Source organism: Bubalus bubalis, chromosome 11, assembly GCF_019923935.1.
Source record: "Bubalus bubalis isolate 160015118507 breed Murrah chromosome 11, NDDB_SH_1, whole genome shotgun sequence".
NCBI classification, from domain to species: domain Eukaryota; kingdom Metazoa; phylum Chordata; class Mammalia; order Artiodactyla; family Bovidae; genus Bubalus; species Bubalus bubalis.
Window position 1 is genome coordinate 15,042,842 of NC_059167.1, and position 15,630 is coordinate 15,058,471.

Below are 15,630 nucleotides of genomic sequence, written 5' to 3' on the forward strand. Positions count from 1 at the left end.
TGTGTGACCCCATAGACGGCAGCCCACCAGGCTCCCCCATCCCTGGGATTCTCCAGGCAAGAACACTGGAGTGGGTTGCCATTTCCTTCTCCAATGCATGAAAGTGAAAAGTGAAAGTGAAGTCGCTCGGTTGTGTCTGACCCTCAGCAACCCCATGGACTGCAGCCTTCCAGGCTCCTCTGTCCGTGGGATTTTCCAGGCAGGAGTACTGGAGTGGGGTGCCATTGCCTTCTCCGAAATTGATGGCAGGGAGGGCTTGATGGAGGAGGGACGCTTCCAGCTGGACAACTAAGGTAGGAGAGCTGACGTGGGAAGGGGTGTTTGGCGTCTCCTATTCAGTCTTTCTAAGCAGCACATTTTAATGTAATTTGTTGATGCGAGGGTTGCTAAAACCAAGATGAAGAGACGTCTGGAGCGGTGCTTCTCCAGCTCTCTGGGCCAATTGTTTTCTTTGTCATTTCTAATCAATGGCGGGCCCTAGTCAGAATGACCACCGTTAAGAAGTCTACAAGTGCTCGGAGAAGGTGTGGAAAAAAGAGAACCCTCCTACACCATTGGTAGGAATGTAACTTGTGTCAGCCTTTATGGAAAACAGTATGGAGGTTCCTCAAAACACTAAAAATAGAGTTTCCCTACGATCCAACAATTCTCCTCCTATGCATACACCCAGATAAAATCCATATACGTCCCCCTGTGTTCATAACAGCACTATTCACAGCAGTCAAGACATGGAAGCAATCTAAATGTTTATAGACAGATGAATGATTAAAAAAGATGTGGTGCATATTTACAATGGACTATTACTCAGCCATAAAAAAAGAGTGGAATAATGCCATGTGCAGCAACATGGATGGACCTAGAGATTATCATACTAAGAGAAGTAAGTCAGAAAGAGACAAATATATGCTATCACTGATATGTGGAATCTGAGATATGAGACAAAAACAGGCTTACAGACATCGAGAACACACTTGTGGTTGCCAAGGGGGAGGAGAGATGAGGGAGAGAAGGACCGCGAGTTTGGGTTTTGCAGAGACTGTTATGCATCAGGTGGATAAAAACAGGTTCCTACCGTATAGCACAGAGAGCTGTATTCAGTGTTGTTTAGTGGCTAAGTCGTGTCCAACTACTTCACAGCCCCATGGATGGTAGCCTGCCAGGCTCCTCTGTCCATGGAATTTCCCAGGCAAGGATACTGGAGTGGGTTGCCATTTCCTTCTCCAGGGGATCTTCCCAACCCAAGGATCGAACCCACGTCTCCTGCATTTCAGGCAAATTCTTTACCAATGAACCACTGGGGATTCTGTGATAAACCATAATGGAATAGACTATGAAAAAATACATATACATATATGTTATAACTGAGTCATGTTGCTGTACAGCAGAACTTAAATTGTAAATCAACTAGACTTCAATACATTTTTTAAAATGGCCGACTTCTATTGTAAAACATAACACAAAAGAATTACTTGGAAAAAAATGAAATGGACAAGGGACATACAAAATACAAGTAAAATTTTTGTATTATTATTAGATTCAGCTGTCGTAAGTTAACTTTGCCAAACTGATGGGAAAGCATCTAAATGTTTGCAGACACTTTCTGTGCTTGTCCCACCCTGGACCTGAGCAAGCGGTTTGCAGAAGGGCCCTTGACGGCACTTGGAGTAGCCCCTGTTCCAGAGAGAGCCTCAGAAGGCAAGAGGCGGAACCGGAGAGAAGATGGCCACAGGGGATGCCTCGGAGACATGGCTTCCCAGCCCCACCCCGCCCCTACCACTTCTGGGCTTCTCCCCCAACTTTTTCTCTGACTACGGTTCTGCCCAGAGTAGCCCCTGGGGAGGCCCAGGCAGGGATGTGTGGCGTCCTGGTCCATTAATAATTCAGAATGCCTTCACACTGTGTTATTTAAGTTATTTGTTTGACATCAGTTTGAAGGCGAGACTGATCGGGCGTTGAGGCGGGAGGCGGGGCAGGGTAGAGGAATGAGCCTGTTTCTCCTTTACTCTTCCGGGGAATTTGGCCTGACCTAAGCTGCTGACCCCTCTCTAACAATGAACACCTGCAGGACCAGCCCGTCCTCTTTGGAAGGTGCTTCAGTAAACAGCTCTTGTACTGAGCTTATTCGTTGGTGAAGGTCTCTCTCTCCAGCCCCTAAAACAGCTTGGCAAAATGGGTCCTCTTCCTGGGAAGTGCCAGAAAGCACAGCCACCCAGGCTGACATTGGACCCAACGTTTGCACCTTCTCCTGGGTTAGTGCCTGCCCAGTGGGCTCTGTTAGGGGCGGTGCATCCACTCATTTCCCTGCTATGATGGGCACGATGATAAATAAAACCGAAATAAAAATTACTGCCCTCTCTTGACTCTTGACCTCAGACGCTGAACTCAGCACTTGACACTCATCCTCTCATCTCATTCTCACATTCCGAGGAAGGAAGTGTGACTATTATTCCCATTTTACAGACAAGCAAGCTGAAGCCGAAAGTTGTATGTGGCCCAACAAAGTCACACTGGTGGCGGGTGCTAGAGGCAGGTACAGCCTAGTCTATCCGACTGGAAGCTTGTATTCTGGACCAGGGTGTGCAGGCAGGAGTGAGTGGGGAGCAGGAAGAGCCAGAGCAGGCTGAAGCCGAGTTTCTCTGAAAGGAGCTGGACCAGGGACAGTGCAGAAAGCCAGCCTGCAGGGGAGCCCTTTATGGTCTATGGCGGGGTGGGGGAGGGGGGCGGCGAGATCGACCATCATCTACCTTGCCCATCATTAAACATTGCCCATCATTAAACACACACGTTTCCTTGGAAGAGGAAGGAGGTGGCTCTCGGGCCCTCCTGTCCGTGGTTCTGGGCCCCAGCTCCCAGCAGAGGACACTGTAGGTTATGACCTCAGCAGTGGTTCTCGTGGGAGGGCTTTACATTCCTTTCTCTCCCTGAAGCAGTGAGACAACAGGCAAGTCCTAGCTGACCAGCAAGCCTAAGACCCCCCTCAGGCTTGAAACTGCGAGATGATGAATCTGGACGCAGACTTGAAGCTTCTACATTGCTTAACAGTTACAGATGGGACATAAATCAGGCGAGACTAATTGCCACCTTCCTTTGTTCCCCTTCCCCATCACCCAGGGAGGAAGACGGCTGGGCATTGGGTGGGGAACTCAGTGTGCCTCTTCTCACCTCCGCCCTGGCTGTGTGAATCCTCGGGGCCAGACTCTAGAAGCCCTGGTTATATTTGAGTAACTAAGAGTAAAGGGACCAGTGGCTGATTTCTGGCTGTAGCTCTGGGAAGACAGTCAGTCCATGGAACAACTGACTGGTTCAAAATTGGGAAAGGAGTGCGACAAGGCTGGATATTATCTCCCTGCTTATTTAACTTCTATGCAGAGTACATCACACGAAATGCTGGGATGAATGAATCACAAGCAGGAACCAAGATGGCTGGGAGGAGAAATACCTGCAAGGAGATCAAACCAGTCCATCCTAAAGGAAATCAACCCTGAATATTCCTTGGAAGGAATGATGCTAAAGCTGAAGCTCCAATAGTTTGGCCACCTGATGCGAAGAGCCAACTTATTGGAAAAGACCCTGATGCAGAGAAAGATTGAAGGCAGGAGGAGAAGGAGGCAGCAGAGGATGAGATCGTTAGCTAGCATCACCAACTCAGTGGACATGAATTTGAGCAAACTCCGGTAGATAGTGGAGGACAAAGGAGCCAGGAGTGCTGCAGTCCATGGGGTTGCAAAGAGTGGGACACAATTTAGTGACTGAACAACATGGAGTCCTGGGCAACCCCACCGGGAGTCCCCAGACCCCTCCATGGGAATGCACCCCTAGGTCTTTCTGCAGGGGCAAGGATGATGCAGAGGCCGGGCTAGGGGCTGGAGGGACCTGGTGTGGGTGTCAGGCCCAAGGACAGTGTATGAGCTACACAGGGTAGATCAAGACTGAGCCACAGACTCCAATGCACCAATCCTGGGAAACTACCTGGAACCCCAAAATTAGAATCAGCCCCAGAGAGGAGGAGGTTAATGAGGGAAATCCTGATTGTAATGGAGTTTAATCACGAAACAATTTAGAAACCACTGCAGTGACTAAGTTTATCTGGAAGTTATCAAATTAAATTCTGTGTTCTTTGAGATGATAGAAGGATGATCGTGGTTTATGATAAAAATCAAGCTTAGTAATGGGAAAAAGAAAATTTACATGTTTGCATGTCAGAGGGTAAGGAATGTGGAATTGAGTCCAGAAACTGAGTCCAGCCTTGCCCGGGAATTCCTGCCCTGGGGATCCCAGGAGGCTCAGCCTTCCAGTCCACCCCAGGGTGACCACCCTGGGATCTCCACGGATCTCCTGGAGCAAAGGGACTGTGTGGGGGTGACAAGCGAAGATTCATCCTCATGGTGCTTGCCTGCAAAGTGCAGGGGGGTTCGTTCTGGGCAAAGGACAGAGAGAAGTCCACGGGGGAATGTGTGTTTTCATGGTGCCCAGCTCAGGGAAACCGAGCACATATTGAACATCTATGTTTCCGAACTTGTCAGACAAGAACATGTCAACTCAATTCTGCACGAAGAACAGATGTCACGTGCACGCAAAACTGATGAAGCGTAATTGACAACTGACCACACACGAACCCACCATGGCTCAAAGACTACACACAGCGCTCTTCACCTCCACCTGCGAGGCGGGATTGATCCCGGTTTATAGAGGAAGAAACGAATAGCAGTAAGGTCAAGGTCGTGTAGCTGCTGAGTTAAGTGCTCTCGTCCTTTGTAGGGCCGTAGACTCACCCGGCTCCCAGGTGCTGGCTGTCCTTGAATCACAGAGCCTCGTGAGACCTCAGGACCTCCGAGGCTGAGCCGGTTTCCCTCCCGCCCAGCCCCTGGGGAGGCCCTGCAGAGTTGGGGAGCGAGGAGCCAGCACCCCGTCCCTCTGTACTTTCCAGCAGCCAAATGTGAATGCTGTAACCTCCGAGGGGATGACAACGCCCATTCTACTGGCTGTTTCCAAGCTTCACATGCAAAGCCAGCGGCGCTGTCTGATGTCAGGGAGACTGAGGGGGACAGATGGGAGGGGTCAGAGGTGTAGAGGCCTAGAGGTCATGGCTGAAAGTCGGGGGCCAAGAGTCAGGCCTCAGGCAGGAACAGAGAAGTCAAGGCAGGAGGGAAATACGGTTGGGGGGAAGCTCTGCTCAGGGGTTTCTGAGAAGCAGGCAGTGGAGGGCGGAGGGGCTTCTGGTTATGCAGGAACATTTGGCAGGGACCCCTTCCAGGGTCGGCCATGAGGGCCGTGCTTGACTTTCAGAACTTAAAAGCCCTGCGGGTGTAGCGGGGGGCCCTCTTACTCTCCAATGAGATGAGGAGTGAAGACGTGTGTCCTGCAGCTTTGTAGACTTGGGATACCTGGACGTGAGCCAGGGTATTTCTGGATTCTTTCAACGTTGTTATTGTTCAGTCGCTCAGTCGTGTCTGACTCTTTGCGACCCCATGGACTGTGTAGCCAGCCCACCAGGCTCCTCTGTCCGTGGGATTCTCGAGGCAAAAAGTATTGGAGTGGGTTGCCATCCCCCTCTCCAGGGGATCTTCCTGGGCCAGGGATCGAACCTGGGTCTCCTGCATTGCAGGCAGACGCTTTACTGTGGGGTCCTTCGGGAAGGTTCACCCGGCCACTGGGAACTGGTGCTAGCCGTGGTACCGGGGAAGGTGAGGAGCGGAGACAGGCTCCACCACGCTGGGGGCCAAGTGTTCCCGGGGGGGCCTCAGGAGCCCTTTCCCAGGACGGCCGTGTCCACTTCCAGCTTGCTGACACCCCGAGTCTGAGAACCAGGCCCAGAAGTGCTGCTGGGCCATGGAAATGTGGGGGACACAGCTCGGGCCAGGGCCAGGCAGAGTTACCACCATGGAAAAGGGCGATGCCGGCCGCGGGGGCACCCTCTGAGCCAGGCATGGTGCCCAGCCCCCCAGGATCCCTAGTGACACCCACAGCGCCCCCAGGAAGGGGGCAACCATTTCCCCCCTTACAGGTAAGGAAGCAGCAGACGAGAGCTGCCGCCTTCCGCCCAGGCTCCTGTGGCCGGTCAGTGGCAAAGCTGGGCTCTTACTTCGGAGCTCTGACCTGCTCTGCGCCCTCGGCATCCAGCCCAGGAGGGGCCTTTGTGATGCTGGTGGCCCTGGTAGCAAAACCTGCCCTGGACGTGGTTTTGAAACCAGTGAACTCATTGACCCTTTTGTCCCCTTCCTTAAAGGCTTCCCTCGTAGCTCAGCTGGTAAAGAATCGCCTGCAAGGTAGGAGACCTGGGTTCGATCCCTGGGCCAGGAAGATCCCCTGGAGGAGGGAATGGCTACCCACTCCAGTGTTCTGACCTGGAGAATTCCATGGATTGTATAGTCCACGGGGTCACAGAGAGAGTCGGACATGACTGAGCGACTTTCCCTTTACTTCCTCCCCTGCAGAAGTCTCAATGCCAGTTTGACCGAATTCCCTCCCTCACCCTTTCCTCTGGGTCTTTCTTGAGGTTGGCTGGCCACGGCTTCCCGCAGACACAAAAAAGGGAAATGCTGCCAGGGGTTCCAGCCTCTCCCAGCCTCCCTGAGAAAATCTGCTTCTTGATGGGGAGGGGGTGAGCGATCCTGGGATCCTGGGAGATGCTGGGGAAGGAGCCTGGGGTGGGGGTGGGGTAGCCCAGTTCTCACCCTCTGGGCACAGAAGGTTGGGGTGCTGGGTTAGGGCCCGCCCAGGGTTCCTGGCTCCTGCCTGGAGCCTTCTGCCAGGAAGGGCAAGACTCCGCCAGGCTGGCTTCTGAGAACTGGGCCAGGCTCCAGGCTGAGCCTCGGGCAGATCCCCAAGGCTCAGTCTCGCCTCTTTCCCCACCCCGCAGACCAGGCTGGGCCTCCTCTCTGCCCTCTTTTGTGGAGCCGGGGAACCCAGGGCCAGTTCCCTGCCTGCCAGCTGGTTTCCCGGACCCTGGACCAGCTGTGAGCGAGGGGGCGGGAGCAGCCGCTGGCCTCTGGGAAGTGGAAACCAGGAGTCAGGCAGCTGAGGCGGGCGGGTTTAGGCTGGGGCGATGAGGCCAGCAGGCCCGGGCAGCATTCTGGAGGAATTTCTGAATTACCTCCTGGCTGGAGACTGGAGGCCAGAGCGGGGGCCCTGGGCTGGTCCTGCTGGCTGCAGCCTTCCCGCCTCGGGCCTGTGTCTCTGCCCGCCTGCCTAGGCATCGCAGCATCCTCTGATGGACCGGTGAGAACTCAGCTCAAAGGGGTGGTCAGGGCTCCCCCTCCCCTATTGTGGGGAGGGGGGGAGGGGGAAAAGGGGGAGGGGTGAGTTCTCCCCTGACCTTGGCCTCGCCTGCCCCTGCTGAGCTTAGGGCTGCTCTGCATCTACCCTGCCCTCCAGAATCATAGGTTCCACCTGGCCAAAGTCGAGAGGAGGCCTCTGGTGTCTTCATCATCACTGGAGTGTTTAGGGGGTGGGAGGTGGTGGTTGGCTGCTCCAGCACCCCCCAGTTCTGTCCCCCAGATGGGACGGCTCTTGGTGTGCCAATGTCAGGCAGGACCGGCCACAGAGTCTGTGGGGCTATATCTGTTAGAAAATTATTAAGAGTCTGACGAACGTGACAGCAGAGCAGGAAACCAAGCCCCAGGGCTTCCTAATTATGGAGCCCCCCATCCCTTGTGACCACACAGGCCGCACCCATGAAACCAGCCTTGCTCCCAGAAAGTCCTGGGCCCTCGAGGCACCACCCCGTCTGTCTCCTGGACCTTGGCTGGAAGGCAGATCTGACCAGGAAACCCCAGACCCCCCGCCAACCCCCTCCTCTGCTCCTTCACATCTCATGCTGAAATCAGTGTCATCAGTGATGCCCCATCCTGACCTCCCCCCCGGGGAAACTGAGGCAGCAGGAAGGGCCTGGGAACTCCCCCACCCCTGATGGTGGGAGGAGGGATGGTGGGGGTGGCTGAGCCCAGGCTCCCCTCAGCGGCCCAGGGCTCTGGGCAGGACTCGGTGGTGGGGTGGTTGCCGCCCTAGCCTTCAGATCTCCATCAGGACCGTCCCCTCTGCATGGGAGGTGGAGCCGGGGGCGAGGGAGGTGTTCAGGGTGGCTTCGCCAGCTGCAGACCCGGCATCCGCCCGGCCAAGCCCGGTCGCTTTGTTCTTGGTCTCCCCGGCACAGCGGCTGGCTCAGCCGCCCCCTGGCAGGATGACTGCCGCTGGGGGACGGTGGGGCCCGATCCAGGAGTGTACTGACCTGGAAATTGTGCTGGGCTCTGGCAGAGGCGGCTGGCCAAGGTCAGGGAGCAGGCGGGAAGCCGGCCCTCCAGTTGCAGGGGAAGGCTGACTCCGGAGGGAAGGTGGGCCTGACCCCGCTCCTCTGCCCTGGCCTCCACAGCCTGGGCGAGCTCCTTCTGACTGCAGCCGTGCCCCCAGGCTCCCACCAGCCTAGGGATGAGAAAGCGCGGCACCCTCCGCTTAGGGTGCACGGAGGGCCTGGCCGGGGTCCCCGGCGGCCTCTGTGCGGGGTCCCATCGGCTCTCATGAAGCCGTAGGCGGCAGGTCTCACTGTTACTGCCACAGTGAGAGTCAGATTAGCTGGGAAGCTGGTTCTAGGCCACAGGGCTGCCTCGCTGTCCCCACGCTGCCCTTCTTCTGTGGCAGTCATCAGAGTGGCCCTGTTGGCGTGCCTGTCTGATCAACGTCTGCCTCTCTGATTGGGCTTAAGCCCTGTGTCCCTGAGTGGAGCTGCCCCTTGAATTCACATCTGGCCCATGGAGATGCTCAAGGCTCTGACCCTGGTGCCACACACAGGGCCTGGCACATGTAAGACCCCCAACAAGGGAAGGTGGGAAGGGGTTGCGTCAGGAGTGCCACATGGGTCGGCGGGACGCCCAGCCTGCACCCCTACCCCCTGGCCTGCCCCTCACCCCTGCTGGACCAGAGTAGGGCCAGTTGGGGCTCTGCATTGGCCAGGGGCTGGGAGGGGGGCAGAACTGAGTGTGGGGTCACCCTCTCCACCACTCTGTCAGGGTGCCCACCACTGAGGCTCCTTCACGGGAGACACCCCCCCACCCCGAGCTGGCTGGTTCCTGGCTGATTTATTGCCTCCCCAGCTCTGTGAGGCCGGGGTCGCGGCAGTTGGGAAGTCCGTCCCTGTGAGGTTCGGGGGCCAGGGAGTGTGTCACCAGGGGGGCCTCTTCTGGAAGAAACACCCGTGTGGATTTTTCCCTGCGGATCCGCCCTGGGGATCTCCCAACGGGTGTCCAGTCCCCTGCTTTCCCGGTGCCCTTGGAGCGTCTGCTTCCACCGATTGGCTGGAGCCACAGCTCGGGGCCAGTCATCCTGCTGTTGGGAGCCTCTGTGGGCATTCACCCCAAACACGTCTGCAGCGGGCACTGCCAGGGTGCCCGGGAGCGTGTCTGCGGGAACAGTTCTCAGGAAACCCCGCAGCGGGGCTGCTGAGAGCAGGGACCGCTTTGCTTGTTCTCCCATCTTTGACTGTGTCCACTGAGTATCTCTGCGTTTCCCCCCTGCTCTGCCCCAGGAATGGTGCTCAGCGTGGGGGTCTACGTGTGGACAGTTCAGCCCAGACTCCAGGGGCTCACGGTCCAGTCTGGGATGAGTGTACTATGCCTGACATCATATTTGTAAATTTGTATTTTTTTTTTAAAGAGGGCCCCTAAAAAAAAAAAAAAAAAAAGAGGGCCCCTGTTTTGTAAGCTCAGGCTTCAAGAACCTGCATCGACGGTGAGGGGGCAGACTGAGGGTTCTGACCCAGGCCACTCCTGTGTTGCTGAAGCCAGCTGCATTGCTGCCTTTTTGCAGGCACCCAGTAAGAATTCCCAGGTGGCTCAGTGGTAAAGAATCCACCTGCAATGCAGGAGACATGGGTTTAATCCCTGGATCAAAAAGATGCCCTGGAGAAGGAAACGGCAACCCACTCCAGTATTCTTGCCTGCGAAAATCCAAGGACAGGGGAGCCTGGCAGGCTACAGTCGAATGGATCTCAAAAGAGCTGGGCCCGACTTAGAGACTAAACAACAGTAAGGATTTGATTTCCCTGAGCCAGTCTGGAATCCTGTTTTCTTTTAGTGTTTTTCCCCAACCCTGCCTTAGAGCTGAGACCGCGGTCCTGAGTCAGAGGACTTGTGGGATTGGAGCGCCCTCTGCTGGCAAGATCGAGGTACAGCCGGGAGAGTGGTACACCCCCAGGAGCGGCTGCATTGAAACCTTGCTGTTAGGATGCTGGCAGGCGGGTCTAGGGGTTAGTACACAGGCAAGCCTTTCCTGCTGGGCGTGGACACATTCAAGGACACATACCATGCCCTGTAATTCAGATGCGAGCGTGTCTTTGCGTACACATCTTCCATTTCTGCTGCACCTGGGATGACGTCACCTGGGGTCTGCCGCAATGCAGTTAATGGAGTTAGCGTCAACTCCACAGGTTAAGCACTGGGTCCCCCACACGCTACCCCACTGTGCTTCCAGCCACAAGCGGGGTTCCCCAGGACCAGCACGTCTGACCAGCCAGAAACAAAGTAGTGAGTTCCCATGACCCTTCAGGTTTGGTAATTCACTACCCTAAACCCTCAGAACTCACTGCTTAAGTGCTGTTCTGTTGATGGCAGTTTCATTTATTTTATAAAGGTTACAACTCAGGAGCAGCCAGATGAAGAGGCCTGCAGGGCAAGACCTGGGGGAGAGGGTGTGGAGTTGGGGCACGTCACCTCCCAGGATGCTCCCCAGAATCCCCCACCCCCGTGTCAAGCGTTTTCATTGGGGTTTCATTACTTCTCACGGTGTAGGCGGGCCTGATTGAACGCTGCCTAATGAGTGACTCAGTCTCCAGCTCCCTGTCCTTCTATTGGCTGAACAACCGGTCAGCTCACACCTGTGGTCTATCTAGGAAGCTATCTAGGTGGGGCCCACCCTGAGACCCCTCATTAGCATAACAAAGGCACTCCCCTCAGGAAATTCCAAGGGCTTTTTGAAGCACGTGCTAGAAACTGGGGAAAAGACTTGTTCTTTTCACGTTATACCATAGCACATGGGTGCACACACCAGGGCTAGTTTCATTCATCCCAGGCACATCCAGCCAGTCAGCTTCAGTTCAGCCGCTCAGTCCTGTCTGACTCTTTGCAACCCAATGAACTGCAGCACGCCAGGCCTCCGTGTCCATCACCAACTCCCAGAGTTTACTCAAAATCACATCCATTGAGTCGGTGATGCCATCCGACCATCTCATACTCTGTCGTCCCCTTCTCCTCCTGCCTTCCCAGCATCAGAATCTTTTTTTTAAGGAGTCAGTTTTTCGCATCAGGTGGCCAAAGTACTAGAGCTTCAGCTTCAGCATCAATCCTTCCAATGAATATTCAGGACTGATTTCCTTTAGGATTGATTGGTTTGATCTCCTTGCTGTCCAAGGGACTCTCTAAGACAGACTCCCTAAGAGGTGGCAAAACAGCAGAGAGGTCTCCCAGGATCACAACACTGTCCCTCCTTAAAAGGCTGAGCCCCGGAAGCCGCTCCCCCACCCCACCCCAGCACCCTCAGTTTCTCTTCTTCTTCAGAACATCTGCTTCCTGAAGGAGTGCTGTCCCTTTCCTCTAGTTCAAGGTCACCGTTTCCCTTTAGTTCAAGGTCAGTGTTTAGGACACAGGCTTGCCTTGCCAATCATTGCTTTCTTTTGTTTAAAAACTAAACCAAACAAAACCAATCCCAAGCCAGGTCCCCGCTTGGCAGGGCAGCCTGGTCCCCTGAGGACACCACAGCTTGCCACCACGGGCACCGCTGACCCGTGGGTGGCACTCAGAACCATCCCCTCCTCCCCACCACAGCTCAGGGGCTCCATCCAACCACACAGACACAGATGCCAGAGGGAGGTCTCTGTGGCCTTAGCTTCTTCGGCTGCCAGCTCCTGAATCGAGCCCAGAGTGCGTGTGTCTGGTGTAGGTCCAAGCTACAAGTCCCAGCTGCCCCTCCCAGAGCCTGTAGGGTGGGACCCTCCCAGCCCAGGAAGGGGCTTCAGATCTTAGGAACCAAGAAAAAGGCCAGATGTCCACCTCATCCCGTGTTGCCCACAGCACGCTCCTGGTCCCTGGCCCTCCTGCCTCCCCCTAGTTCTTAAGATTCTGGACATATTCCTTTGATTTCACTCAAGAGTTAAACCAAAGCCTGAGACTGGAATGCTTCCCGCCGTGTTTCAAAGACCCAGTACTTGGGTGTTTCAAAGATGGCTGCTCAGTTTGGCTCCTAAGGTGCCTGCAGGACCTTCAGCTCCCTGCAGACCTCCCTCAGAGGAGAGGAACTCCGCTGTGATGAGGGCATGCTTATATTAAGGACTTTCTGTGCCAGGCCTGGGGTTCAGCGTTTCACACGCAACTCTGTGGGGGAGTGGGTACCATTATCATGCTATTAACAGATAAGGAGATGGAGACTCAGGGAGGATGAGTGACCAGCTCAGGGTTACAGAGCTGATGTAGGTCTGAATCTCAGCCTTGCTTCTTACTAGCAGAAGACTTTGGGTGAGATGCTCAACGTCTCCATGTCTGTATTCCCTCAGCTATAAAATGCGGATGATCACAGACCTCACCGCACAGGGTTCCTGAGAGGATGTAGTTAGTGCACATATGTCTGGAGAAAACCATAATTCAAAAGGATGCATACACCCCAATGTTCATTGCAGGACTATTTACAATAACGAAGACGTGGAAGCAACCTAAATGTCCATCGACAGAGGAGTGGATAAAGAAGATATGGTATATATACACTGAAGTATTACTCAGCCATAAAAGTGGACAAAACAGTGGCATTGGCAGCAACATGGATGGACCTAGAGATTGTCGTACTGAGCGAAGCAAGTCAGACAAGACAAATACCATGTGATGTTGCTTATATGTGGAATCTTACAAAAATTGAACAAATGAACTCATTTAAAATCAGAAGTAGAGTCACAGATGTAGAAAACAAACTTATGGTTACCATGGGGGAAAAAAGGAGGAAGAAAAGTTGGGAGTTTGGGATTGATATAACTCCCAACTTTTCTTCCTCCAACAGATAACTAATAAGGACCTGCAGTTTAGCACAGGGAACTCTACTCAGTACCCTGTAATGATCCATACGGGAAAAGAATCTAAAAAAGAGTAGATATATGTATATGTATAACTCATTCACTTTGCTGTACACTTGAAACTATCTCAGCAGTACAAATCAACTAAACTCCAGTACAAATTAAAACAAAACAAAAAGTTAATGCACAAAGCCAAACTGAGTTGGAGAAACTGAAAAACGTAAACTTAATGAAATGGGTCACTGAATATGAAATAGAAAAAGTGAAACAAACTGGATAAAAGTAAAAGGTCCTCCATCTCTTTTTTGGTTGTTGTTCTTTCTCAAGCCTTTATCAAGCATGGTAGAAAAGCTTTTGTGTGTATGTATATATATAGGGTATATAATATAAACATAGATTTTAGAAAATATATTAATTTTTGCCTAGCTAAAAAATTTATGACATTTTGATTCTACTTGTTGGACTTAGTATGAATAGAATGCTCAATTGCTAATTTATATTCACTCAAAACTTTGATATAGTTCCCTGTATTTTGTCATTTAGTGTTACTGCTGAAAGTCTGGAAAGCTTATTATCTTAGTGATTAAAAAAAAATTGTATGAGGCTTGAAACTTCGAATCCAATTTTGAGAATATAAAGAAATACTATGTTGTACAAAAAAAAGCCAAAACAAACAAAAAACCCAGGATATTAGCATGTGATGGGCTTCCCTAGTGGCTCAGATGGTAAAGAATCTGTCAGCAATGAGGGAGACCAGGGTTCAATCCCTGGGTCAGTAAGGTCCCTTGGAGAAGGAAATGGCAGCCCACTCCAGTATTCTTGCTTGGAGAATCCCATGGACAGAGGAGCCTGGTAGGCTACAATCCATTGGGTTGCAAAGAGTTGGACATGACTGAGTGACTAACACACACACACACATACACACAATTATTACTGAAGCACAAATTTTGTTCAAACTTCATAAAATTTTATGCTGGCGTCCACTATTTGCTTTATGAATCTTATTCAAAATTCCACATTGTATTCAGTTGCATTGAGCTTCTTCAGCTGCATGCAGCAAATTCTGGTAAATTCTCTTTTCATTTTTACAAATATGTTCTAATTTTCCTTGTTACAGTTTCTAAGATACACCCATCATTTAAAAGTTGACATGTAATTTTCAAATACATGGTTTTTAAAATAGTATGTTTGATATTAATTTCTCTTTTAGGTGTTTTTCTTCTCTGCAATCACCCTTGTTGGTTTTTTGGTCTTCTGCAATCACTTTTGGTGGTTTTTCGGTCTTCTGACTTTCTCGAGGCTTTCAATGGCTAAATCAAAGACTTCTCTTGGTAAATGTCACATCGTACTTGAAAATATGTGTTATTTTCAAATATCTTTTGATATTGATTTTGAACATAATTCCACAGTGATAACAGGCTGTATGATTGCAATACCTTTAGACCATGAAATTTTTGCACCTCGTTTCATGTCCCTGGATGTGTTCTAGCGTCTCCAAGTTTATAGTCTATGGAAACTTGAATGGAATTTGTATCCTACTGTTGTATGAAAATTGTATAAATCTTAATTATGTTGAATTGGTTCATGGTGTTTTTCAGGTCTACTATATCCTACTTTTATATATTTTCATTCTATTAATTTTTGAGAGTTCGATATTGAAATTCCAACTAAAAATCTTAATTTATCTACTTAAAAAATAATTGTAATATATAGTGGAACTGTATGTAACTTTGTCCTGTATTTTCCAAGTCTCCAGTAAATGTATTATCATACTTTCATAATAAAAAAAATAGCAAAGCTACGTTATGCAGAATACATCATGAGAAACGCTGGGCTGGAGGAAGCACAAGCTGGAATCAAGATTGCCAGGAGAAATATCAATAACCTCAGATATGCAGATGACACCACCCTTATGGCAGAAAGTGAAGAAGAACTTAAGGGCCTTTTGATGAAAGTGAAAGAGGAGAGTGGAAAAGTTGGCTTAAAGTTCAACATTCAGAAAACTAAGATCATGGCATCCGGTCCCATCACTTCATAGCAAATAGATGGGGAAACAGTGGAAACAGTGGCTGACTTTATTTTCTTGGGCTCTCAAATCACTGCAGATGGTGATTTCACCCATGAAATTAAAAGATGCTTACTCCTTGGAAGGAAAGTTATGACCAACCTAGATAGCATATTAAAAAGCAGAGACATTACTTTGTCAACAAAGGTCCGTCTAGTCAAGGCTATGGTTTTTCCTGTGGTCATGTATGGATGTGAGAGTTGGACTATAAAGAAAGCTAAGCACCAAAGAATTGATGCTTTTGAACTGTGGTGTTGGAGAAGACTCTTGAGAGTCCCTTGGACTGCAAGGAGATCCAACCAGTCCATTCTAAAGGGGATCAGTCCTGGGTGTTCTTTGGAAGGACTGATGCTAAAGCTGAAACTCCAATACTTTGACCACCTCATGCGAAGAGTTTACTCATTGGAAAAGACCCTGATGCTGGGAGGGATTGGGGGCAGGAGGAAAACAGGAGGACAGAGGATAAGATGGTTGGATGGCATCACCGACTCAATGGACATGGGTTCAGGTGAACTCCGGGAGT

General features: G+C 51.4%; 1 long non-coding RNA gene across 1 annotated transcript; it reads left to right on the forward strand.

The window, feature by feature from the left end:
* Positions 1–6,867: 6,867 nt before the first annotated feature.
* LOC123328284 lies at positions 6,868–12,956 on the forward strand. Its single transcript, XR_006543128.2, has 3 exons — positions 6,868–7,218; positions 10,090–10,156; positions 12,659–12,956. It is a non-coding gene; the product is annotated as an uncharacterized LOC123328284 (long non-coding RNA).
* Positions 12,957–15,630: the final 2,674 nt, after the last annotated feature.